We start from the raw sequence: 25935 nt of genomic DNA, 5'->3' as shown, positions 1-25935 counted from the left end.
TTATTGCTTTTCAGATTCTAGGATGGAAAATGGAACATAAAAATTTATCCATGTATGTTTATCTGTCTTTTCAATCCTGTTCATCACATCATGGTAATACAAGAGAATGCACATAGGCTGCCTGTAGATGCAGAAAAAGAAACAAAGATCATGTTGCCAACCTAACACAAATTAGAACGGGTTCACATCAAAGAACTATCATAACTGTAGCAACTAAGGAAAATATGGGTCACCATTGTGTCTCTGAATTTATTTTTGAGGTATGATGTGAATACAATAAGGGGAATCTGGTGACAAGAAAAAAATTACATGGTGTCAGAACAGGCTAGATGAGACTACATGATGGAATTCAGTAATCCTATTCGAAGACATATACCTTGAACACATGCGATGATGCTCATAAGATAGCATACTATTTAGATAATCATAAGAGAACTAGTAAAGAAAAAATGAAATGCTGGATATCGTCCACATCATTTTGGGTTGTATTAAATTACCTGCAGCATGATTCCTAAGAAAGCCCATAACTTGAGCATGCGGCAGGGAACAGCAACACATAGCTGGTGTACAATTACGAAGAAAATGTATCATAATTTGCTTGAAATATGCTGAACAAGAATTATTGAATGGCATAAAGAGCAAATGTTTATCCAAGCAACACTACAGCTTATAAGTTCAGAACTGAAGCATGTCAAAAGGGGTATGTCAAACAACAAAACAATAGATAACTAGTGTCTGCATATGAAGAACCAAAAAGTGAAGGAAAATGGAGAGAAAGTTTACCTCATGGAGTACAGCAGAAACAAAGAACGATATAACAACAGCAACTTACTACAAGAAAAATAACACAAAGGACCCTTTCAAAAATAACAACAATAATAATAACACACAAGACCAGACACAACAGAGTACAAGAGATCTCCAGTATAGCAGCTAATCTTTTAGTAGGGCTGGTAGTAGCCATTGCTGCTAGTATGGCCATCCATAAAAAGAAATCAGCACATACTTATTGCTCAAACAGTTAAAAATCATCCTTTTGTTACTTGACTCGTACAGATTTATGAGTAGGTAAACTTTTGTTGCTCAATGCAAAATTACTTAGGGAAAAAGAGGGAATAATGAATAAGCATCATTCTGTTTGGGGATCTACAAGCACTACTACAAAACGATACTGTACAGGTGGGTGGAAAAGCCTTTTCACAGGCGTTTGGCGCACCCGCCTGTGACAGAAAGCTAACGATTTTCACAGGCGTAAAAGTGACCGCCTGTGGAAATGGATTTCCACAGGCGGTTATCTTAACGAACCGTCTGTGGAAATCTATTTCCACAGGCGGTTCCTAATGTCAACCGCCTGTGGAAATGGATTTCCACAGGCGGGGTCCACATTAGCTGCCGCCTGTGATATAAAGATTTGCACAGACGGTTCCGTAGGAGAACCGCATGTGGTATGTATTTATTTAAAAAAAATAAAATAGAATATATTTTATTCCATCCAGATTTCACACAGTTTAAATAACAATATGAATAACATCACATATTTCAACATTTAACACAAGTACAGCAATATTTACAAAACAATATTTACAACATCACAAGCCTATATAGCTAAGAGTCGCTGTCCCACACACAAAGTCTCGGATGGCTAGCTAATCTACCGTTCTTGTGGATGACTTCGTGCATAATAAACCGGCACATGTCACGTTGGACGTTTTGGATTTCTTTATCGGTGAGAGCTTGGTTCGCACATTGAATCATCCTTGCCTGGTTTGAAAATACACTAAAAGAGTTAAAACACTACTGACAACGGAAACATAACCAAATAAGAATGTGCAGGCGCAATGATGACTTACGTCCTCAGGGTTCGTTGTGTACCTCCCGTTTATCCTAAGAAATTCGCAAACATAGTATCCACAAAGAACGGTATTGAAACCTTGCTTGTGGCACTTAAAAAAAATGCAACGTATTCATTAGTTCAATAAAACTATTCGTCATTAATAGTGGAATACAAGAATTAGAAGTTGTGTTAGTACCGGAAAATGTGTACGGACTGTCATCGCATCTGGCCTGTCCGTATCGTGTATCCCACCTTTCATTACGTACCACTTGTAGGCCCTATTCGAATACCAACAAGTAATTATCAATTCATAAATAATGTATAAGAGTTTTAAGTATGGGAGACTTCATTTACCTCTGTATAATATCAATGAAATCTTGGTAGGATTTTTATTGGAAATCGGCAGAGTCAAGGACCACGAGTCTGCTCGACTTCGGCATCAGCATTATACAAATGTAGTGATCGCTACATGAATACTTCTGTTAGATTCTTGATCGATCAACTAAGTTGAACACTTATGTTAGATTCATAACGTATCACACTTACTTAAAGTTGTAGGGAGCGAAGATGCAGTCCTTGTCCTGCATTTCAAGCATAGCCCTTCATATGTAGGTTGACATTTCGAGCCTTTTTGTTTTGGTTGCTTCTTTTATGACCCGTGCTTTATCCTTTTTACTCTTCCCCTTAATCCTAGGGTCATCAGTCCTTATGTTCACGATCATGTTTGGCAGGGAAATTCGTTGCGGATCAAGGAATCCGACATGCCTCTTTAACTTATCTGCATCGTTAAATTGCATCCTACAGAACAAATTAATAGTCATTAGCTTCTATAACATATATTGGTACACTTATGAACGTAGAGGTAGATTGTTGGCACTTACAGGCACCAGACGCTTATGAGATTGATGTCAAGTTTGTCGAGGCGGAACACAGCGTGCATGTCCTTGAAATCCAACATGAGGTAGTTGTCTCCGCTTAGATAAACGTTAGCGGGGACAGAAGCAGTGATTATGGAGAGGCCCACGCGACATGCCCTCATGTACCATTCGTGGAATTTCCTCATCTCCCACGGACCTTTCTAGAGTTGAAATGATGGCAGAAATGGCTTGCCATGCTCATATTTTTCGAGAACATCCAGTGTAGGCACAAAATCTATCTGTGACGTACTTAATGCTTTGACGATCTCTTTCGTGAGATTGCCCTTCGCTGGAGATTCCTGTGCGGATGATGCATTTGGTTTTGACGAGGACAGAAGCCACCTCTTCATCGGATCAGGTAGCTCAATCTTCTCATACGGGGTAATCATTGTAGGAACTCTCCGATGCTCAGGTGATGGATGTGCAGGAGGCGGAGACGCCGGAGTCAGAGACGCTGGAGGCGGAGGTGCCTGAGTTGTAGACGGTGAAGCACGATGCGAAGTTGCCTTCGGCGGAGATACCGGGCGCGAGGGCGAAGGTGCCTGAGGCGGAGTGGGTTGGCACGGGGGCTGAGGTGCCTGAGGCGGAGTGAGTTGGCTCTGGGGCTGAGGTGCCTGAGGCGGAGTGGGTTGGCTCTGGGGCAGCGGTGCCTGAGGCAGAGATGCAGGGCCCTGGGACAGACGGGACGCTGGCGATTGTGACTTCTGACAGCTTACTATGATATCCCGTCTGGGCCACAAAATGAAGTTTCCAACAGCCTCATCGAGAATCTCAATACCCTCAGGTGCGCTGATTTCGAGCTTGTACTTCCTGAAAATCGGCTGCACCGAGTCCACTTGTACCTTGGCGTAACCGGCCGGAATATCTTGACTGTGAAACACACAGCCTGGAATGGCCTGGCCAGTGGCAGCCTCGACAGTGAAGTCTCCCTTGTCGACCGGAACATGAAGAATGCAAGGGGTAGCCTCTTTGATTTCATCCACAGGATATCTCTAGCTATCGAAATGTGTGGACCCGACGCTGCTCCGAAATCCTGGGCTGGTTGGTTGCTCTATCAGCATTAATGCCGCCCTTTCCTTCTCCTTTTCATTCCACATCTTAATGAATTCGACCTTAACCTGTTCTTGTATCTGTTCCTCTAGGGTCTTCTTATATCTAGTTCGTGTCTTGTACTGGCCCGCATCGTTTGGGAACCCATGCTTCCAGCCCACTTTTGATCCGATGCCTCGAGTGCGACCCGGGTGTTCCTTGTTCCCCAGGGCCTTGGTAAGCAGGTCATTCTCCCTATCAGCCTCTATAGACCCTTCGTTAGCAAGCCCTTGGATGGTCTGGGTCACCTCCATGGTCTCGGGGCTATTGAAGGCTAAGTCCCCATACTCGGTTCGTTGTGATCGAGCATAGACCCAGTTCCTGCTTTGCTCATCACAATTTTCTAAAGGGTTGGGTTTCCCAACCCGGGCAGCCTCTTCCTCTTGCCTTCTCCACTCAGGAATTTTGGGGGCGTACCCAGATGTGCCTAGGTGATGGTGGTGCTTATTCTTCTTCGCAAGTTGCTTGAACGATTCACCCAGTTTGATGGCATCAGGTGTGGTCTTCTGCCTAACAAACTCTGTCCATTGCTCTGGTGTAATTTTTCCATATTTATTAAAGGGTACCAGATTCTTCTTCACGAATTCCTTGTTGAGCTCACTCTTCCAACCCCGAAAGCTTTTTCCCATAGTTTTCAATGCATTCTGTTTGGCTGCTTCCTCTGTTCCCGAGGGGAATCGGATGGTTCTCTGCAATGTTGCCCATAGAAAATCCTTTGTCTCATCCGACACCAATCGCAATCAGTTACAGTGATTGGGACGTACTCCTTCACAAGGAATCCGCAACCGTTGCGGAATTTAGCGCAGGCCTCACGAGGTGCAATAGGCTCCCCTTCAAGTCCGACCTGTGTTATTGTATAAATGCCGGATGGCAACTTGTTCCTGCTACGCTCGCCCCTTCTTCGTTTCAGCGTCGGCCCAGAGGGACCCGCAGTTTCGGGCACAGATGTAGCGGTGGGTTGTGGCGCAGAATATTGTGGCGCAGATGATCGACGTGAAGATCTTGGCACCCTCACCCTCTAGAGAGAAAATAAATAAGAGCTGACATCAACATAAGATATTCCTCCATTTAACAAGAATGAAATGCATTGACTCAACTAAATACCTCTTCGGCGGGATAGTACTCGTTGTCACTTTCCCGACGACGGATCTCCCGCTCGCATGGAACAGGGCTCGGGCTGTGATACGAGCCCGAGCTTTTGCTGCTGTCGAAGGAGGACGGTTTGTGTGGGCTTCGGTCCCTATCCGACCTCTGTGCCGGGGAGGCCTCTATTGCGAGCGTCCTCTGTGCCGGGTCGACCTCTGTTGCAACATCCGACATCCTGGTTGCTTCTGGTTTCTTCAGGGTTACTGTCCTCTTCTGCCCCATAGTACTGAATCAACCGCTGGATTATTGTTGTCTAGAAAAAGCTAACAAGTATGCTAGTATGAAAAAAAAAGGGAATTTAGTAGTAGTGTAAAATGCAAAATTGAGTATCATTGAACACAAGAGAAGCATAGAAATTAGAGAGCAGAGAATGAAAACATTGGACAGCACATGGAAGATGGATATATAATACTGTGTGGATATAGTACGTAGCTGCCTAGATACCCAGTCTCCCATGATCGGTATAGTGGCTAGCGAGAGATCCAAGAGCTGCTGGAAGCACTCACTTTGACGCGCAGCAGAAGAACGTATAATGCGTTCATCTCTTGTCTCTGCTTTCTTCCTTCATATGATCGCATGAAAAGAGGTGCTGATCAAAAGAGAAAGGGAAAGGGAGGAGAGAGATACGTAGAGGCGGTCTTTCTTCTCAAAAGCCTCTAGCAAAAGCCCTCTGCGACGTGGAAACATTTTCTCTTCATGACGCTTCTTTAGATATTCGTATAACTTTTGTTCAAACAAATCTGATCAACCGATCATTTTGATCGATAAACATGCATGAACATGATGACCGGCCGACCTTAGTGTACGTATGATCACCTATGTATATATAGTAATACTAGCTAGCTAGTTAATCATAAAATATTCGCAAGCTCATGTGCATGCACAATATATAACAACGTACATGTAAGAAAATGGACCTACATGTCGGCTAAATTACAGATCAAATACTTCATTCATGATCACGGATTATTGGAGGGAGCAAGCTGGGATATTTATATATGCATGATGAAAAGAGGTATGTTCCTCCTTTCGAAAAAAAGAGGTATGTTCCAAGTTACCAATCTTGCTATCTATATCATGCATGTGACTCTGAAATTGAAGTCTGTACACATTAAGTAAATGAACAATTCTGCATGTCCTTTCTGTGTACTATTTTTCTTTTAATTTAGTGTATTAATTTCAGGCCACTTAATTCAGAGAGTTATTAATTAATGCTTCAGTTTAGTCATTGTGAGTTGACAATGATTACTATAGTCCGTTTATTGTTTAATTCAGTAGTTTTAACGATAAAACGATTTGTGTTCGCTTCAGCCGCTTAATTATTTATTGATCAACATGATAGGAACATAAAAGAGGAAATGAAAAATCTCAACCAAACCTTCAAGATTTATCAAAAATATAAATCAGCCATATCTCACCTTAATCCATGCCTGACAAATTTAATTTTTCACCTGCAGTACCAGCTTGAAAATGGTATAAACATCTCCACAATGTCTCTTTTTAACGAAACAATTATGGTACTGCAAGTTTCACATTGTTCATTTTCCATGCGATTTATAAACATATGTACTTCGTTCTCCTACTCCTCCAAGTGGGAGGAAGGTGCAGGTGGAAGAAGCTTAACTTGCGTGCATAACAAAAGAGATTAGGTTTGATATGTACAGGTCCAGCTTGCGTGCATAACAATTGGCATCACAGAGAAGGGGGGGGGGGGGAACCTGGCCGGCCGGAGAACCGACTACGACGGCGCGGCCGGGAGGGGGAACAGGAGGTACACAACCGACTACGACGGTGCTGCACCACAGCTCGATGGCCAGCATCACAGAGAAGGGGGGGTGACACACGGCCGGCCGGAGAACCGACTACGACAGCTCGGCCGGGAGGAGGACATGGAAGTACTCACCGGCGGCGGCGGCTCCTCCTCGGCGTTGTGGACCTCGGCGACGGAGGTGACGGTTCCACCTCGGCGCTGTCGTACTCGGCGGCAGTGGCGGCGGCGACGGCTCCTCCTCGGTGCTGTGGACCTCGGCGGCGGCCGCGACAGCTCCTCCTCGGCACAGTCGGCCCTCCACCGGCGGCGGCAGCAGCGGAAACAGAGAGTGCGGTAGGGGGACGGAAGAGCAGCCTGACGGCGAGGTCGAGGTTTTCTGAAAGCACTAGGGTTTTCGGGGTCGCGCGCAGTTATATAAGTAGGAACGATTTCCACAGGCGGTTGACTTAAGAAACCGCCTGTGAAAATCCATTTCCACAGGCGGTTCACCGAAGGAACCGCCTGTGAAAATGATTTCCACAGGCGGTTTCTTAAGTCAACCGCCTGTGGAAACCTATTGAATGTTTTTTTTTGCTAGTTTGGGAAATACTATTCTATTACATATTAAAGCATCTTAAATATTTTATTACGTACTAAAGCATCTTAAATAATCTATTACGTATTGAAGCATCTTAAATGCATACAAGTCCATAATACAAAATAAAGCTTATCCTAATTGTATACAAATTTCAGGGTTCTATCACATTAGAAAAATAATTCGCATATCATTGCACTATTTGCCTTGAACTGTTTTCCCTACACCATCCAGACGCATGTACGGCATCACAGATCGATCGAGGGTTGCTTCTACAAGTTTGATCTTTTCTGGATCTCCAAAAGGCGGCACGTCATCGAACTAATTGTGTTCTTCCGCATCCTCCACATTCTCGACTCCGACAATTCTTTGTTTTCCGGCAACAACTACGTGCTTCTTTTCATTTGCGGGGTCAATTATATAGAAAACTTATGCGACATGCTCAGCGAGTACCCACGGGTCATCTTTGTGGCCTACAATGCTGAGGTCGACAATTGTGAAGCCGTAGTTGTCCACCGCCACGCCATTTGGGTGTATGACCCATTTGCACCGAAAGACGGGAATCTGCAGATTCACTCCATAGTCGAGTTCCCAGATTTCTTCTACGAACCCATAGTAGGTAACCTTTTCCCCTGTTGTGTCATAGGCTTCTGTTCGAACTCCGCTGTTTTGGGTCGTGCTCTTCTTGTCTTTTGCTTTGGTATAAAACGTGTACCCATTAATATCATACGCTTGCCATGACATAACTAAACTTGATGGGCCACAGGCCAACATTTTAACATTTTTTTTATCTAGAGATTCACCGTCCGGAAGGTTTTGGTTCTTGAACCATGTGGTGAAGCGACGCTTGTGCTCTTTCAAGATCCAATCATACAAGCGGCCTTGATTTTTTGTGTACAGCTCATTTAGGTGTTGCTCGACGTACGGCGCCACTAACTGGATCTGCTGCAATATGGTGAAATGTGCTTCTTCCATTGCTTTGTAATCATGATCGATGAATCTTTTCTTTCCTTTGGTCCCTCTCCCAGACAACCTCCCCTCATGTCGAGATACAGGTACACCAATGGGATTAGAATCTTTTATGTAATCGATGCAACACTCAACGACTTCCTCGGTACTGTAGCCCTCGATCATTGAACCCTCTGGGTGAGCACGATTCCGTACATAGACCTTCAGAATGCCCATGTACCGCTCAAACGCATACATCTGATGTAAGAATACGGGGCCCAGCGCAATTATCTCATTCACGATGTGAACCAAGAGGTGTACCATGATATCGAAAAAGGATGGAGGGAAGCACATCTCAAGTTGGCACAAAGTCTCTACCAACGAACTATGTAGAGCACCCAGTTTTTCAGCATCGATCACCTTCTGAGCAATTGCGTTGAAGAAGTGACACAACCGTGTGATGACCACCTTTATGTATCTCGGCTTGATACCCCTTATTGCAATAGGGAGCATCTGCGTCATCATCACATGACAATCGTGAGACTTCATGCCGATTAGCTTCAAATCTTTCATCGAGACTAGGTTCTTAATGTTGGATGAGTAGTCAGTCGGGACTCTCACCCCACGTAAGCACTTGCACAATGCCTTTTTCTCCTCAGGTGTCAAAGAGTAGCTAGCCGACGGAAGATAATGTTTCCCATTTGGTCTGTCTTCAGGGTGTAGCTCTGGCCTAATTTCAAAATGCACCAAGTCCTTACGTGACTTGATTCCATCCTTTGTCTTGCCTGGTATGTCCAGTAAGAGGCCAATGATGCTATCACACACATTCTTCTCAACGTGCATCACATTGATGCTGTGACGGACGTCCAAGTCCTTCCAGTAGGGTAAATACTTAAAGAAAATTGGCATCTTCTTCCACAGCGTGCTGGTCGGCGTCTCACTTTTCTTCTTCTTTGTACCCTTCGGCGGCTTCCCAAAAACAACCTTGATGCTATTGACCATTTCAAACACTCGTGCCCCGCTGCGAGGTTTCGGGCCAGTATCTTCCTCAACCGTGTTGTCAAAATATTTCTTCATATTGCGGTATCTGTGAGTTCTGAGTAAGAACCGTCGGTGGCGGGTGTACACTACCTTCTGTGAGTACGGAAGGTACACAGATGCGGTTTCATCCAAGCATACTGCACATCCTTGCTTCCTTTTAACCTATCCCGATAGGTTAAAAAGGGCGGGATAATCATTGATGGTAACAAAAATCATTGCTTTCAGCGTGAAGTACTGTTGTCGGAATTCATCCCATACCCGGACCCCCTCATTCCACAGTTTTGCCATATCTTCCATCAATGGTTCCAGAAACACATCTATATCGTTGCCTGGTTGTTTCGGTCCTTGGATAAGAGTGGACAGCATAAGGTGCTTCCGCTTCATGCATAGCCATGGAGGAAGGTTGTAGATGGCAAGGACCACTGGCCAAGTGCTATGTGAGGTGCTCATGTCACCGAAAGGATTTATTCCGTCCGTACTCAACGCGAACCTTACATTCCTTGGTTCTTCAGTGAACTCTGGATACATGGCATCGAACTTTCTCCATTGCCTAGCATCTGCGGGGTGTCGAAGCTTAGTTCCATCCTTCTTGCTCTTATCGAAATGCCAACGCATCAGTTCAGAGTTCCTAGGGTTCGAGTACAGGCGCTGCAAGCGGGGTATCACTGGTAGGTACCACATCACCATCGCAGGACTTCTTCTCTTCTTCTCCGCGTTGGAAGAAGTGTCTTCTTCATCACGACCAGCATTACTTTTCTTCTTCTTCGTGTTGGCGGAAGCAACTTCGTCCTCGCAATCATCATTCCTCTTGTACCGACTCGCATTGCACACTGGATATCTATCCAAGGCTTCGTACTCTTTACGGTAGAGGATACAATGGTCCGGACACACGTGTATTTTTTGCACATCCAATGACAACGGGCAGATAAGCTTCTTCGCCAGATAAGTGGTGGTGGGCAAGAAGTTAGGCTTCAGAAGCATGTTTGCCAAGAGACTCAACAGATCCAAGAAACTCTTGTCGAACCATCCATTGCTGGCCTTCAACCTTAGAAGTTCAAGCACCGAATGCAACACCGTGAACTCCTTATCACAGCCCTTCGATTCCTCATACAAAAGTTCGTTCGATGCCTTTTTTAATGCCTCGAAATTATCTAAACCTCTCGTGTCCCTTAAAACATGCGGTTCAGCGTGGCGTAGCATTTCCTCCAGATCAAAGTCAGCATCATCATCCAGATCAAAATCGGGTTCATCATCCATCATAAAATCATTGTCGGCTCCGACTGCTCCCTCATCATCACCATCTACTTGATCAGCAGCGATGTCCTGGTTTGATTTGCTTGTACATTGTTCGCCGTGATTGGACCAACATTTGTAATTCTCAACAAAACCTCTCAAGATCAAGTGCGATTTGATTACACTTGATTTGTCCCACAATTTCTGGTTCTTGCAGTCAGAATATGGACAATACATTTCCTTTGTCTTCTTAATTAAAGCGTCCTTCTCTGCGCCTTCAATAAAAATAGAGAGTCCTTTGATGTATATTTCTCCATGTCTTAGCGCATCATACATCCATGCTCTGTCCATCTTTAACTTCAACCACAAAATTAGATACATTAATTAATTAACTAATTTATTTGAAAATTAAAATTAAAAAGATTATTATGATTATAATATGTCTACACAATTGAATCTACATTAATGTAAATTTATGACTCAAAATAATGTGAATTCATTACTCTCTCTCTCTCCCTCTCCCTCTCCCCTAGATCTAGATCTAGATCTAGAGAAAATATCCCCATTCATGCATGATGAAACCTCCTAAGGCTTAACATCACATTCTAGCTATATTTTTAAAATATAATACTAGAATCATGTGAATCAACACAATTAAATCAATATTGCTGCAAATTTAAGCTAATTTGATGATCAAAATAGCAAGAACCATGAGCATCTCTAGATCACATTGAAACTCTAATTTAGCCTTAAATCTAAATTTAAACTTCAAAAAAATGCAAGCTAGGGATGAGATATACATACCTTATTTGGCTCCTCCAAGGAAATCAAAAACAAAACCTCTCCCCCTATTTTCCAAATCGGCCGCCACAGCAAATGCTTACTGTTTCGAACAGTAAGTCTGTCTGAATGGAGCTGGCTGAGAAGAAACAGTATTTATGGAGTATTTTCACAGGCGGTCGACGTAATAAACCGCCTGTGAAAAGTAATATCCACAGGCGGTTCCTTACGTGGACCGCCTGTGAAAATGAGATCTATTTCCACAGGCGGTCTACGTTAGGAACAGCCTGTGTAAATTCTCCATTTCCACAGGCGGTTCCTTACGTGAACCGCCTGTGGAAATAGATCTCATTTTCACAGGCGGTCCTCGGCCGCACGGGGCCGTAGCCACTTTTTCAAACGGTTTTTCCTACGAACCGCCTATACAAATCAATCCTAGGTGTCTCGGAAAATAGGTTTTGTAGTAGTGAAGGCCCACAATGAGAATGCAGCTATGGTTTAATTTACTGTGCACAGGATACAAGTGCAGGCATAACATACACCGATAGAATTTTTACCTTCGATATACCATTTCGCATGCAAGGGAAGTAAATGTGATGAAGATTCCATTTATGCACAGGCTGTGAAAGTTATACAGTATTAGTCATCATATTTAGCCAAATAAAACGAATATAAAATTGATAGACCAACAGAGAGTATTATAGCACCACAGCAGGGGTGCCCCTACTGTATTCCCCTAAAAAAAATCAGAGAGTATTATAGCAGAATAATTCCACCACATTCATGGTATCATCCATTCTCTTTACTTTCTTCTACCTACTTGGAACTTAGTATTAGTTCTGCATAGCACAAGGGAGGTTCAGGTTTCTCTTTTCTCAATAACATTTACACTGGCTTGCCATATTTTCATGCTGTTACTTGGCATGGCTATATTTAACTTCAACTGTGTATATCATATCTGAGTACACGCTTCGTAAAAGTACTATTGCCTTTAAAGAAAAGAAAAGGCATACCATGTTCCACTTTCTCCAATACTGATCCCATCCGAGTACAGCAGCACATGCAGCAGAAGGAAACATCATACACAACATTAGCTATGTTTACGTAGCTTCTTTTTATACTGAAAAAACAAGTAATACTAGCTTAAAAGACACTTGTATTTCACCTCATCAATTGTTTTTGCATTCCACCAGTCTTTGTAGAATTCATGATCGAAGAATCTCAGCAAGTATATTTGTTGGGGGAAAATAACCAGTCTGAGGATAATAGTTGAAGATTACTATCTAGGTCCCTCCAGAGCCTTGATCTCCGGACCCTCAGCTAAAGACTCAACCTCCGAAGCCATCAGGCTCCTTCGCACCACCTCTTCGTACCTGCGAAGCTTTCCCTTGGCTTAACCAGCCCAGCCTCTCGAAGGCCCAGCCTCTCAAAGCCCAGCCTCCTGAAGCCCGGCCCCTCAAAATCTCGATCTCACGAAGCCTTGGCCTCTCGAAACCCCAGCCTTCCAGAGTCCTGCCTCCCAAAGCCTTCACCTCCCGGAGCCATGCCTCCCGAGGCCCCCGTCTCCAGCTACTCGGGCCGGCTTCTCGGAGGCTACAAGGTGAGTCATCAGGCCTCAGGAAAGATCTGCTGGAAGGGGAGCACCGGTCATGCTTTGCCTGCAAGGAAGTGACCGGCATTAAATGCCTAGACTGGTGGATGCCGCTCTAACACCCCAGCGTAATGGAGGCTATCTTAACACCCCTGACAGTGCGATGTCGGTTCATAATTGGCGACCGGCTCGTCCCCTTCAGGGGGTAGGCACCATGATAGTTACTACGGTGAATCTTTATCTCCTAGGTAGGGTAGAAAGTAGTTATCCGGGATAAAGCACAGTAATTCGGTCAGATCCCAGATATTTGTACATTATGATAAATTTGTATACCAAGCTACGCACGGCCCTATAAATAGGAGCCCTGGTTGCCTGAGCGAGAGACACGAACTAGACGGTAGAAAGACACAGAGGTGAAAAAACACCAAGTCACGCTGTGATACTCGCCCCAGATCAACCCATGTTTTCTAACATAAATACATTCATGGTGTTCGTTCCTTTTAAACTTCGTCTCCAAGCTTGAGTCTTCTTCTTAGAAGAAACTCTTGTCGTACTTGCTGGGGCAAGACAAACTCTTGCTCCAACAGTGCACCGTCCATGGGGACTCAAACACAGAAGTGCTAAGAGAGGTAGGAATCCACTAGGAAAACCACCAAAGTGCTAGCCAAAACCGTCATTCCCACCATTGCAAGCATGCAACCATATGCATGACTGTCTCAGCCATGCACATCGTGTGCATGCTCCATCCCCACTACCGTATGGGACGGTGTTCCTCCGACCTTGGCTAACCCAGAACCTTGGGTCGGTACAGGAACTCCAAACGGCGCGGAGGCCTTCCAGCCTCAGGAGAGGACATGGCCGAAGCCACAGCCAAGCAAGCCGCCTTCTAGTGGTTCTGGGCAGTCCAACCCAGGAGTGTTCCCGCCTAGGCTTGGTCCCAAAGTATCCCCTTCGACAACACCTTGGATACCCTAAGCGAGCCAACATCTTCAGAAAGTCTATCCACCCAGCGTCCTCCTTGGGCCCCTCAGGCGAAAGAGGGTTCCAAGGAGACACAGGGCTCCGGGGTGTACAGACCCCGCCAGTGCCTTCGACGCCACCCTCGCAACACCAATCGTGTCCAGTGAACCCCAAGCCCACCTCATCCGGGGAGGCATAGTCAGAACCACTTCAGCTCTAAAAGCCGGTTCACCGGGCAGCCTCGACGGTCTCCCAAAGGGGAAGGAGACCCTGGGGAAACTACAGGTTCTGGGACATACCGCCTTCGACAGCGACCCCAATGACAACTCCAAGCTTTGGTGCCCCCGGAGGCACACGGGTGCATCCTATACGGACCAGGGCGCAGCCATAACACCAATGACTGCCGCACCCTCATGACCTTCCGGGAGGAATACCTCGGAAGGCAAGCAGGATACTTGGTCACAAAAGGAGCCGACGAAGGACGACGCAGGGTTCGGAGGCCTGGGGCAAACTTCCGGGCAAATCCTCGGCCCCTCAACCCTACACCGTCACTACCAACCCTACTACCAACGGTACTATATCCAACAACAAGAACTGAGTCGGGGACATGCCATCGCTAGGCTCCGGACGGATTACCTCCGGAGCCGGGCAACGACTAAGGGCCGAGGCGGTCGAGGACCATCTCTCCCGACTAACCTTCGACTATGCCTCCAACATGCCATCGTCAAGCTCTGGACGGATTACCTCTGGAGCCAGGCAACGGCTAAGGGCTGAGAGGGTCAAGCACCACCTCTCCCGGCCTAGCCATAGGCTTCGAGGACTCCAAGCCTCACAGTAGAGGTCTTATTCCTACAAATGTACGCCCACTGTTAACTATCAATAGTTTACCTAGTGATCTATCTTTCATACAGCAAGGTTAGAGTATGTTGGAGGCCTCCAAACTTACTGCTAGAAGTCTTTTGCAATAGATAGCCACTAGGTAGAAGCAGTAGAACTTAAGTTATATCCTCATTTAGCATGAATAGTTATATAACCAAGCTATGTCTTATACTACAATTAGCTTCTTATTGCCAATAGCATGCTGCAAAACTTAGCTAGTATAACCATGCAAAATCCCTACACTCCCACAGACGCATCATGCCTAGGTCTTCTGGGGGTGGGTCTGCCCAGGTTTCCTAGAAGGTATTGTGCGGCCTCAGAAGTGTAGTTGCCATATATCAAAGATTTCCTTGATAGACCGTGTTGCGGCGCCACCCGTGGGACATCTTCGGGTGGCGTGACAAGCCCACGTACTGCAGACGTAGCATGCCTAGGTCACTTGCAAGGTAAGACTGCCTAGATTTCCTGGAAGGCATTGCGTAGTCTCAGTAGATAGTGAGACCCACACACCGCGGGCGCCGCTTATGCCTAGGTCACCTGGAAGACAGATTATGCCCAGGGTGCCCTGGAAGGCATTTGCATAGCCTCGGGTGTTGAAGCCACGCCCAAGGGGATGTCCTCTGTGGTGGAGATGCAGTACTCTGAGGAATGTTGTCGCAAGGAATCCTCGTTGCACGACATACCTACACACCGTGGGCGTAGCATGCCTAGGTCACCTGGAAGGCAAGACTGTCTAGGTTTCCTAGAATGTATTGTGTAGCCTCAATAGTCTGTAGATACCGGTTATCAAGGGACTTCCTTGGTAATGTAGTTGTGGTGCCCCCGAGGGATTTCTTCGGAGGCGTGATAGGGCCACACACCCGTAAGCATTGTTTGCTTAAACCCAAGGTCACCTGAAAAGGTTTCCCGGAGGGTAGGCTTTGCCCTGGTAGGCAGTGGAACCCACACACTGCAGGCGTAGCATGCCTAGGTCACCTGGAAGGCAAGACTGCCTGGGTTTCCTGGAAGGTATTGTAGCCTCGATAGTGTGTGGACGCCGCATTACAGGGGATGGCCCTGATGTGAGGATGCGGTACACTGAGGAATGCCGTCGCAAGGAATCCTTGTTGCACGACATGCTTATATACTGCAGGTTGAGCATGCCTAGGTCACCGCTAAGGCATCAAGCCTAGGTTTCCTGGAAGGTATTGCATAGCTTCGGTCATATAAATGCCTCGCGCCAGGGTACATCCTTGGTGGACAGTGTTACGGTGCACCCCATGCGTTTCCTCGGGAGCACGACAAGCCTACACACTACGAGCGTAGTATACCTAGGTCACCTAGAAGGCAAGACTGCCTAGGTTTCCTGGAAGGTATTGTGTAGCTCCGATAGTGTGTAGGGCCTTCGGCATTAATACATGCCAAGGAGTCATACAAAACCTCTGGCAAAAAACGGAGAGTCTTACAAAACCTCCGAAAAACAGAGAGTCTTACAAAACCTCCGGCAAAAATGGAGAACCTTACAAAACCTACAGCAAAAGCGGAGTACCTTACAAAACCTCCGGCAAAAATGGAGAATCTTACAAAACCTCCGGCAAAAACGAAGAACCTTACAAAACCTCTGGCAAAAACGGAAAACCTTACAAAACCTCTGGCAAAAACGGAGAACCTTACAAAACCTCTGCACAACAAAATTTTTTACAAAACCTCCAGCAAAAACGAAGAGCTTTACCAAACCTCCGCAACACAGAGAGTTTACGAAACCTCTGCCAAAATGGAGAGACTTCCAAAAACCTCCGCACAACGGAGAGTTTTACAAAACCTCTGGCAAAAACGGAGAGCTTTAACAAACCTCCGCACCACGGAGAATTTACCAAACCTCTGCTAAAATGGAGAGACTTCCCAAAACCCCTAGAAATGGGGATGTTTTCCGAAAACTCTGCCAGGCGGAAAGGTTCTGAAAGGACCTGACGGGAAGAATACCCCGACATTTTGAAGGCAAATGCCCCCGTGTTGAAGGGGCAAGAAACCCACTGGACTCCAATTGGCACAGCAAACAGATCAAAGGGTATAAAAATCCCCCTCTCTACAGGGAAAGGTATGACCCGCGTGACTCAAACACGTATGGTAAAAGGTAAAATCATTACCCCACCATCTCCTTTAAAGACACATTTCATACATCATTTTGTGAAAATTATACTGACATTTAATAAAAACCCAAGCTGCTTGGCACGGGAAATAGAGCGGAACCCTCAACTGTACATTGCAGAGGCCGCAAATTCATTGCAGCGGCTAAAGGCTGAAGGAGTCGTGGACCACCTCTCCCGCCTAGCCTTCGGCTTCGCCTTCGACATGCCATCGCCAGGCTCCAGACCGATTACCTTCGGTGCCGGGCAGCGGCTAAGGGCCTAGAGGGTCATGGACCACATCTCCCGCCTAGCTTCGGACGGAGAACCTCCGAAGTCGGACAGCGACTAAGGACCAAGGGGGTCGCGAACCACCTCTCCCATCTAGCCTTCAGCTTTGCCTCCGACACACCATTGTCAGGCTCCAGACGGAGTACCTCCAGAGCCGGACAGCGGCTAAGGGCCGAGGGGGTCGCGGACCACCTCTACCGCCTAGCCTTCAGCTTTGCATCTGACACGCCATCGCCAGACTCCAGACAGAGTACCTCCGAAGCCAGGCAGCGACTAAGGGGCGAGGGGGTCACGGACCACCTCTCCCATCTAGCCTTCAACTTCGCTTCCAACACGCCGTCGCCAGGCTCCGGACGGAGTACCTCCGGAGCTAGGCAGCGGCTAAGGGTCGAGGGTGTCGCAGACCACCTCTCCCATCTAGCCTTCGGCTTCGCCTGCGACACGCCGTCGCCAGGCTCTGGACGGAGTACCTCCGGAGCCGGGCAGCGGCTAAGGGCCGAGGGGGTCGCGGACCACCTCTACCGCCTAGCCTTCAACCTCGCCTCCGACACACCGTCGCCAGGCTCTGGACGGAGTACCTCCGGAGCCGGGCAGTGGCTAAGGGCCGAGGGGGTTGCGGACCACCTCTCCCATCTAGCCTTTGGCTTCGCTTCCGACACGCCGTTGCCAGGCTCCGGACGGAGTACCTTCGGAGCTGGGCAGCGTCTAAGGGCCGAGGGTGTCACGGGCCACCTCTCCCATCTATCCTTTGGCTTCGCCTCCGACACGCCTTTGCCGAGCTCTGGACGGAGTACCTCCGGAGCCGGGCAGTGACTAAGGGCCGAGGGGGTCATGGACCACCTCTACTACCTAGCCTTCGGTTTCGCCTCCGACACGCCATCGCCAGGCTCCGGACGGAGTACCTCCAGAGCCGGACATCGACTAAGGGTCGAGGAGGTCGCATACCACCTCTACCGCCTAGACTTCGGTAAGTCGACGCTATACTCAAGTCAAGGCTAACTGCTCACTCGTAGGGCTGTGGAGAATCCAGCTGGATGACCCTAGCTTTATACCCAGGCCAAGCAGCCATGTAAGCTCGGGAGATGAAGCAGAACCGACGTAGCGGTGTCCCCCATTGAATGCCTGAGGGGACCTTGGCCATACCCCGGTCGTTCCGCCAGCATGTGGCAGCGTTCCACGATAAATGCCTCGTTTTCTCGCACGGACGTCTCGTCGCCTTAATAACCCAGACTCCTTTTGGCGCGTGACAAGGACGTGGGCACAAGACCCTAAATGACGCCCCGCATTATCTAGTTAGAACGCAGTAGTGGCACGTCTCATTCTGCCAGAAAAACGCATAGGGTCCCCTGATCCTACACGTAATCTCTACTCTAGCGACCTCAAAAGGCAAGAAGAACCATTACCGAAGGAATCCGGATAGCCTGTATCGGCCTCGGCACAGACCCCGGAGTACACGACCTCCATCGACGCCCCTCCGGTCTAGGGTCCCGACATCACGCATGCCAGCTCCAACAAGCTCCGTAGCAGATTGTCACCACCAGTACGCCATCAGTCTTGGGCCTCGACATCGACGCCCATGGTTCCCGACAAAAAAACTTCTTAAGGACAGGAATCGCCATCGGGCATCCTTGATACTATACCAGGCTGGGGTTGGTTTTCCTCTACATCCTCTACCCCCTCCGAAACATCGGGGCCCAAGAATTAGGGGGTACTGTTGGGGGAAAATAAACAAGCGTGAGGATAATGGTTGAAGATTACTATCCAGATCCCTTCGGAGCCTTGATCTTCGGACCCTCAGCTAAAGGCTCGACCTCTGAAGCTATCGGGCTCCTTCGCGCCACCTCTTCGTACCTTCGAAGCCTTCCCTTGGCTTAACAAGCCCAGCCTCTCGAAGGCTCAGCCTCCCAAAGCCCAACCTCCCGAAGCCTGGCCCCCCGAAACCTCGGTCTTCGGAATCCTTGGTCCCCTGAAGCCTCGGCCTCCCGAAGCCCTGACCTTTCAGAGTCCTGACTCCCGCATCCTTCACCTCCCGGAGCCATGCCTCCCGAGGCCCCCGTCTCCAGCTGCTCGGGCCGGCTTCCCGGAGGCTACAGGGTGAGCCATCAGGCCTCAGGAAAGATCTGCCCGAAGGGGAGCACTGGCCATGCTTTGCCTGCGAGGAAGTGACCGGCATTAAATACCTAGACTGGTGGACGCCGCTCTGACACCTCAGCGTAATGGAGGCTATCCTGATACCCCTGATAGTGCGACACCGGGTTGCAATTGGTGACCGGCTCGCCCCCTTCAGGGGGCAGGCACGACGATAGTTACTATGGTGGATATTTATCTCCCAGGTAGGGTAGAAAGTAGTTATCCAGAATAAGGTCCAGTAATTCGGTCATATCCCAGATATTTGTACATTATGATAAACTTGTACACCAAGCTATGCACGGCCCTATAAATAGGAGCCCTAGTCGTCTGAGCGATAGACATGAACTAGACGGCAGAAAGACACAAAGGTGAAAAAATACCAAGTCACGCTGTGATACTCTTCCCAGATCGATCCATTTTTTTTACCATCAATATATTCGTGGTGTTCCTTCCTTTTAAACTTTGTCTCCAAACTTGAGTCTTCTCCTTAGAAGAAACTCTCACCGTACTTGTTGGGGCAAGAGAAACTCTTGCTCCAACAATATTTAACCTGTATAAAAGAATGTAAGTTCAAACTGCAAATATTCACATTTTAAAGAGCATAAGAAAAAAATATTTCTTCCGGATCATGGAAGCTCTAAGGAAAAGCATGAATATAAACTGATATTTCTAGGACTGGTTTTCTATTTGAATGTATAAATATAAGTAAAAAGTCAATTTTACAATCCATTTTGTCCGTCTGACCCCAAACAAAAACTTGACTCGTTTTAGACCCTGAGCAATTCAATACTTGTTAACTAACACCCTAACCTGGTTTTAACTAGTGGTTTTGCCGACGTGGACATATTTTTTCCAATGCGAAACGGTTTTGCCACGTAGGGAGTCCACATGAGCACTCCACGCCATCTCTGTCTTCTTCCTCTCTTTTCTGCCTCGCCCAAGCACCCAGGGAAAAGAAGAACAGAGCCATGGCTGTTACTGATGGCAGCGCTGTGGGTGGTTGCGAGGCCGGCTTCGACAGAGGCTCCGACACTCTTCCTCTGCTCCAGTTGGTGCAGACCTGACGCTCTGTCCTACTCCAGTTGGCGCAGATCCAAGGCTAGGAGTGGGTGGCAGCACTACAGCCCTGGCCAGCGCTGCATGAGGGACGGCGACTCCCTTTTGCTGCATGTTTCTTGGAGGCTGACTAGTCCACCATGAATTGGTTGGCCGTGTGGGACTCCACGTCTTGGAGGCCCCAGCCAAAGTCGGATAAACAGAGGATTATGCTCCATGCAGGCCACCCGCTCGACGAAATGCCCTGTAGGGCCACCCTGCGGACTCTGTCAAACCACTACCACTCCTGAACTCACACCGACCTCCTCCACCAATTTTACTATTCACCTGAGCCCTGCCATCTTACCTTGCAGAGGTTGAACGAGCTTCAAAGCTCAGCCATGCCGCACAAGCTCAAGAAAAAAAAGAAAATGGTGACTTTTCCAGGCTCCCAGCTGTCTTGGTTTTGGTTTGTGCAACAACATAATTGCTATTTACTGATACTGATCTGTGGGCCATGGTTATGTCATCTTCCATGTGGCAAAACCTCTCCATGTCGGCGAAAAAGCGTCCAAGTAGGCAAAACCAGGTTAGGGTGTTAATTGACCAGTATTGAACTGTTTGGGATGTAAAACAAGTCAAGTTTTTATTTGGGGTCAGTCGGACAAAGTGGATTGTTGGGGGGAGTAAAATGGACTTTCCCCCCTAAATATAGAAATTGGAATGAGAGCTTCAAAACAGTCTCTACAGCATTCAATAGTCCTCCCTTCAGTGGATGTTGAGAGTTCACAACAATTGGATTTATGTACTGCAAGTTTATAAAAACAATAAATGATTATTTCCTGAGGATATTTTACAAGACATACAAAGATATCTGAATGGCTTACTTGTTCAATATGAATCCTTGGAGACCAGTAAATATCAAGTAAAGAATAATTTGACGAACCAGCCAACCTTTTCTAATATATTGATTTCGAGGATAGCTTGCCTGCAAGAATAATAGCAAAAAGATGAGTGAATTAAATAAAACTACATATATTGTGTTATTTATAACACAAAACTACAACTATCTTACAACTATGGATAGTTGTAGTTTTGAGTTACAATCAAACTAACGGGGACACATTAAACATTAATAGTTGTAGTTTTGTATTACAAATAATATAATATATGTAGTTTTGTGTTACAAATAGCATAATACTTGTAGTTTGGTATTATTAGAAACAAAAGTTATAGTTTTATGTTACAAATGACACAATATATGTATTTTTTGCAATTAACTCCAAAAAGATTCATTTCTAAAAGTTAGGGACCCTGTTAGCTCTCCTTTTGCAGCTAAGTAGAAATGGATACTCAAAAGGCAATAAAAAAATTAAATATCTCTAACAACCCGAAATATCAACAATAAGGATGTAGAACATTGTCAGTCACCGCTAGTGATTTGACTACTGACTAGAGTCTAGTATTTCAGTTTTGACTAATGAATACAAGGATATAGCTTAATGTGCAGCAATGACAGGGTAAAAATACAAATGAATAAATAAACCAACATGTAAATACATTAATATGAATTCAAAGCCAGTTGAGAAGAGGCATAGAGGACCAAAATTCCAGGTGCCTCGCTAAAAAGCAGATGAACTTCAAAATTTGCAACATATACTATGTAGCGAAGCTGCAGAACATATCTCTCTTCTTACTTTAAATTAATTAGGAGAATGCCCTACAGTTTTATTTAATGAATAAGAGATGGCCCAATCTATAAACGATCCTGTTTAGAATAACCGTCTTTCAGAATTTCAGGTTTGCACAATTCCTTTAGAATTAACATACACAATGATGACAAAATACCTGATAACAGAGTGATGGCGCCATCATGAAGTATATTAGACTCCCTAAAGTTGGAGCTTGTAAACTATCCATGTCAGCTGCGCTAAGTTCATTATCAACAAAATAGAAAGGGAGGTTAAACTCAAGCAACACAAGTGGCTATAACTAGAGGTGTTCATATATCTGTTTCTTATGGCCTCCTAATCCTCCTCATGCAAGCAGGACCATAAAGCTATTATTTATACACACACACACACCCAAAGTTAGTAACAAAAGCAGAGCCAACAAAAACGAAAGACACACTGGAACACATGACAACCTTCTTGCCGCTTGTGATCAATTTCTTTATATCATGGTTTGTATGTGCAAAAGATTAAACCTTCAGCCAAACAATGCAGGCAATAAACATTAACAGAAAGCCTGACAAAACTGCAGAAACACACCTGAACCAAGATACAGGATTTGATTTTTAAACCATGCCAAAAGAACATCATACTCTTGCAAAACCTCTAGCTTACAAAAAATTCTAAATGTAATTGTCTTTTCAAAATAGGCTCATGGTAGCTTCATATTTGCTATACAGAATATTTGAACATTTATTTTCTTCTGCTTCTATGTGCCTTCTTGATAAATTAGATGACGATCTCTTGCTGCAGAGCAATTTGCATAATCACATTTTTGAAATGTTGCATATACTTACATAAGAATCACAAGCACTGGATATACAATTTCAACCGTTGTAAGAATAACATGAAGACAGGTAGCAACCTGCAAAAAGTGAATAACACTAGGATTCAATGGTGTATAAGGAAATTTTGAAGTAATATTGTATCAAATAAAAGGGCCTCATGACTGTTTCTATCAAATACAATGAATAGTCCATACACAATATGGACAAATGTATAAATTGTTTAATAGAAAACCGTACATCAGTAATGTAAGGTGCATAGCTAAGAGATATCTGCTTACAGCATCGGTAATAAGATTGTTGAATGCCAGCTTTTCGACAGCAAATGCACCAAGGGGGGGAGGCAGGTAGACTAAGGCTAAAAAAAAGAATGTAAAGTTGATCAGTTTCAGATATAATAATGTAATGAAAAAGTGCAAGATAGAGCAGTATAGAATATTACCAACACATTAGCAGTGGCCAGTCTCGTAATGATTTAGCGTTAAACCAAAAGCCAGCTCTTATTAATAATCCATACTGCAAAAAAAATTAAGAGGAAATAACTCAAATAAATATGTTATGCGCTGGAGAGAGAGAGAAAGCAGTGGCATCTACTTGCTAGATGGGAAAAAGGCTAGTAAAAACCTTCATTAAGTTCTCGATAATAAACCTGCTGTTCACTGCAACCAGAACAATAATGCACAGGTTGAAAAGGCCTGCAAGACTCTGTTACAAATTACAAAAGGGAAGTATAAGAGAGCAGGGTTCCCGCAGCTGGAAGATATGCCATCCAGAAGATAAAGCTTTGAAGAAAAAGCTCAACAAATATACAAAAATATCAAGCAAAGATTACTGCAAAAAACTAAGTAGAATAAACCAACCATTACAACCTCAACATGTGACCTGAAGCACTGATATGCCTTTTTTTGTGCTTATTTCATTGCTAAAGCAGAAAAGTTTACACCAAAGGCACCCTGGGAGACGCCTAAAGAAAAAAGAAAAGGCTATACAGTGTGATCAAGAAATGCACTTAGGCACGACGCTCCCGCCACATGCCAAGTTCGGGCTTCCTCTCTGATCTTGTTCTCGAGGGGTATTGCCGAAAGGTATGGCTGTTGGAAGACTCGTGCATTCCTCTCCTTCCAGATTTCCCATGAAGTAAGCAAGACCAGACTTTGGATGGCTTTTTCTGCCATGCAAGGAGCTGTGGCGATTGATGTCCACCAGTCCTGGACCAAGTCACTTGGTGGCCAATGTGCCGGCCTGAGCTCTAGGTACCCAACCCAGGTCGCGATTGCGTCCCAGATGTGTTTTGTGAATCTACATTATGCGAGTAGGTGGTTAGTCGTTTCCGCTAAGTAGCCGCACAGCGCACGGACCGGGTTGTGTGTCTTTCTGGCCACGAGTCTATCGGCAATCCACACTCTGTTTTGAATGATTAGCCATGCGAAGAATTTGTATTTCGGTGGCACCCATGTTTTCCATATGAGTGCACGGTAAGCGATGCTTGTGGATCCTAAGAATTGAGCCTTGTATGCAGAGGCCATTGTGTACTCGTCGTGTGGTGTGAATGTCCATGTTATATCATCTGGGATGTGTTCTGTAGTTGGATGCCTTGCATCACCCCCCCCCCATAGTTTTACAAACTCGCCTAGGTGGTCTATGGGCACCTTCGATTACACGTTGGGGCCATGAGGGTGGTGCCGTGGAGCCCACGTGTCTAAGACGAGGAACTAGGAAGATTAGTCAGCGGCAGTGGGATCCTTGTTGGATGGGTCATTTGGAAATGGAGGAATAGAAAATAGAGGAACAGGGAAAAGCTGCAGGAAATAGTTAGGAGTGGGGGTCAGTTTGGATTGAAGGAACAGAACAAGAGAAAATGCACGAACGGATAATAAGGTAGTGGCAAATATGAGGAATGGAAAACATAGGAAACGAACAGAAAGATGTGTTTGGAGCAAAAGAAAGTGTAGCATAAGAATCACAAACCATTAGAATGGTTAAGAAACATTTACTTCCTCAGTTCAGAAATAGTATGAGAATTTCTTTTTGAAAAAGTCAAATTTTACATACTTTGACTAATATTTAATCAAATTATAAGAATATCTAGTGTATAAAATTATATAACTAAGTTCATAATTCAAAATAATTTCACACTATATAGGTTTTGAAGCTATAAACAATATATTTTATTAGAAAATCTTAGTCAAAATCCAACTTCGAAGATCGAACCCAAAAGAAATACGTCTATTATTTCTGAACGGATGGAACATTTAGTACTATTTCTTTTCATTGTTACTCTGACGTGTGGGACACAATCACCCAATGATCCATGAACTCCTCCCAACCGAATACACCATCATTATCCATCCACATGCACACACCATCGTCCTTTGCTCATCTTCGTTCCTATTGAAGTATAAGGGAATTGTCCACCTTTCCCCTATTAGCTTAGGATTTTAGGTGAACTAGTTGATGCATACAGCTCTATTTGGTATCAGAGCTAGAGGTCTCGAGTTTTAGTCTTTGCGGACGCAATGAAACAAAAAATTGCAGCTGACTCCTACTTTCACGTTTGAGGCATGAGGGAGCCTCCAAGTGAGGGGATGTTGAAGTATAAGTGAATTGCCTATTTTTCTCCATCAGCTTAGGCTTTTGGGTGAACTTGATGCGTTGGTGAGGACGTGATCAGCGAGGGAGTATTTGTCGAGTGGGTGAGGAAGCGGTTGCACCACTTGGTGTAGTTGGGGGAGACAAGATCAAGAACGACCGGCACGAGGGCACGAATATTCTGGACATTGACAACCTGGGTGTGGAGGTTGGCGATGGCGGCCGCCTCATGGAGGAGCATGACGTTGGCGATCATCATGCCATGCATGGTGGCGTCGACCTCCTAGCATAGGTGGACATCCTCGGTAGCATGCGCATCCGCCTCCTGACACAAGCAAGTGGTCTTGGCCTCACGTGCAGTGCCCTGCTCATGCATGCGAGTAGGCTCTACCTCGCTCTGGCGTGCAGCAACACCGGTGGCCTCGTCCTCGTGCTGGCGTGCAGCGGCGATGGCGTCCATGATCCAATCAGAAGATATGGCTGTTGGTTAGTGGAAGTGATGGCCGC

General features: G+C 45.8%; 1 pseudogene; it reads right to left on the bottom strand.

Annotated features, from left to right (window-relative positions):
• LOC133927971 (diacylglycerol O-acyltransferase 1-1-like) lies at positions 1-25696 on the bottom strand (annotated as a pseudogene).
• Positions 25697-25935: the final 239 nt, after the last annotated feature.

Source organism: Phragmites australis, chromosome 9 (assembly GCF_958298935.1).
Source record: "Phragmites australis chromosome 9, lpPhrAust1.1, whole genome shotgun sequence".
Lineage (NCBI taxonomy): Eukaryota > Viridiplantae > Streptophyta > Magnoliopsida > Poales > Poaceae > Phragmites > Phragmites australis.
The sequence above is the reverse complement of the archived record's forward strand: the minus strand, read 5'-3'. Positions and strand labels throughout refer to the sequence as shown.